Raw genomic sequence first — 2815 nt, forward strand, 5'->3', positions numbered from 1 at the left:
GCTTATTTTCTGGAAAACTTCAAAATACAATAAAATATTTTGCATATGTAATGCAAAATATACAGAGGAAAAAAAGCATTAAAAACTCCTAATCTGAGGGTTTTTTAAAATGCCTAATGAGCAAAACGGGTTTTATTTTCATTGTCACTGTGTCTCCGAAGGCAGAACGAGAACCATGCCACACTTTACTATAACCTGAATTACCTTCCCAGAAGGATAAACCATCAGGTGAGGTAAAACAAACTGTAAGATCTACCTGTTTAGAGAGCAGAATTCCACACACACTATTGCAGTGACTTCTTACAGCTTCCTACTTCTCCACCTGCAAATACCGCAGGCTGATACCCAACACATGACCAGAACTGTGAAGATTAACGTGTTAGCCCTGAAAATATTTCACTGTAAGATTTCTTTAGGTAAATATTATTTACCATATGTATAAGTGAATATAAATGGTTTCTGGCCAACTGCTGAAATAAATAGATCCTTGTGAGGCCAGATTCGTACAGAGAAGCACGATCTTTCATTCGACCTGCCAATACAGCTGAGAAAGAAAGCAGCCAAATTTTCAGCCACATATTCTTTCTCTAGGAACCTGTGTACCCTATGATTTTTTTTTCTAAAAGAGCACCTGTTTTTAAAAATGAAAACTAATACCAAGTATTGTATTAAATCAGAAAACGTTGCACAGCAACAACTAGACTGCAGTATGTACATATTCACTTCTTGTAAAAAATAGACAATCTGATTTTGCTTTTTTTCCTCTTCTTTCTTTTTTATTGATTAAATAGTTATCTACTTAATTTGGAGTTTTTTCTTTGGGAAGTTATTTGGCATTTTGTTCTCTTTCATTTTAAAGGCTGGGAATGAGATGATCCTAACAGTCAGTGCTTTAAAATATTCAGAATCCACTTCCATAAATAGCACATCTGTCACACAGAAAGGGAACCCAGCCAGCAGAAAGGCAGACCAGACCAGCAAAAACAACTGCTATTCCAATACATGATTACAAAATGGGTTAGGATTTTAGCAACCCTTTATTTGGATTTTTTTGTTGTTTGTTTTGAGCTTTTTAAACTAAGAGCTGTCTGATTATATACATGCCACCATATATCAACTTTAAATTAAGAATGTTAAATATGGATTAATTTTAAGGTTTGTTTAATGTTCATCTCAGTGAAAGGTATACTACCAAGCTAGTCATGCCCTGTTTAAAACTATGGCAAAACTCCTATAGATTTCAAGAAGGGAAGATTTGGGCCTTATATAGCAGTCTGTTAGGTTTATGAGAAAGTACGATACTACAATTTCAGAACCAAGTGATAGGTTTGTTTAAAGTCAATGATTTTTAGCAAAAGACAGATTTCAGCGGAGTCTCACAACAAATACATCCGTTCCTGCATTCTTGAGGTCAGCATTCTCATTCTCCCAGAGAAGTACTGTTCTGGGAGAGACACAGCAAGGTGTTTTGGGTTGTGCGATTTAGGAAATACTAAAAGCCTGCTGGCAGTGAACGCAGCAGAGGAATAAACATCTCACAGTGAACAGGGGAGTGAGCTTGTCCAAACCTTTATGCATACCTCTTGCTTTAATGGGCCATTTTCAGTGCTTAGTAATAATTTTCCAGGCTCAGACTTGGAACGATTTTGCTTCAGACTCAACATAACTTCAGTTCAGAAACCAGATTCTAGGCCCTTCTACAGCTGCATGATACATGACGTAGTAAATAAATAAATTTTTAAAATTGCACTTGTAGGTTGCACAAAGTAGGCCCAAATTTTCAAGGTAGAAATATATTCATATTGTATGTTATTTCTCAGTCAGAAACTTGGATTTAAGCCCTAACCTGATTTGTGCCAAAATTGTTACAGTCCCAAGGCACTGGCTCTCTTGATTCTTGACTTCAAAACTCCCTGCCTCTGCTGGGGCAGGACTGTCTCAGCCCATGCTATGAGCTTCTGTCAGTTCTTTATTCAATCAGCTTAAAGTGAGGCTATTTCAAGTATCCTTGCTGGATCTCACAGGCCATTTGTGCTGTAACCTTTACCTCTTTCAAGCTTCCTACTTGTAAACATGCTTCCTCTTCCTCTATTTTTCACCACTCGAGGGCAACAACATCTGATCTCTCCTCACATACTATAGTTTATCAAAATTGGTGAGGAATGAGGAGTCCCTATGTCACTTTGTATTGCAGCCTCCACCTTGTGGTATATGGTTTCTTAGAGGAAAAGTCCTAGTCCTCCAGATTGATCATTTGGAGAGCAGATGCAAAAGGAGATAGAGTGTGGAAAGAAAGACTCGCATAAAGTCCCTAAAACTGTACTGATTTTTGTCTGAAAGTATTGCCACACCTTGTCATCCTAAGAAGGAAATACATGAGGGCAGTCTGGTAGAATTGGGAACTCTGCCAAGGACCAACCTTGTAGCAGTAGATATCTGGAAGACTAGCAGACTTTGAGAAAAAAGTGACAAACACTTTCATTTTTATACGGATCAGCTCAATTCTGTCTTTATTCAACACAGGCTCAAGATGGACCAATAGAATAAATTGTCCCTCTAGCTATAGAAGACACCGTGGATGTGGGAGTTAGGCTTAATAATATATAAATGAATGAACAGACATACATACATTTGGGTTCATTCCCACCTCGGTACTTTTTTTTTTTTAACTGTTTGTCAAGTAAACGAGCAACATACAGAAGACAAAGGATAGAATCAATCTCAGCCCTCAAGAAACTGTAGTCAACTGTTCTGTGATACCATCCCTGCAAAGCAATGACAAGGGGACATGAAGCACAGCTGGGAATCCAGGGTG

Source organism: Aquila chrysaetos, chromosome 10 (assembly GCF_900496995.4).
Source record: "Aquila chrysaetos chrysaetos chromosome 10, bAquChr1.4, whole genome shotgun sequence".
Lineage (NCBI taxonomy): Eukaryota > Metazoa > Chordata > Aves > Accipitriformes > Accipitridae > Aquila > Aquila chrysaetos.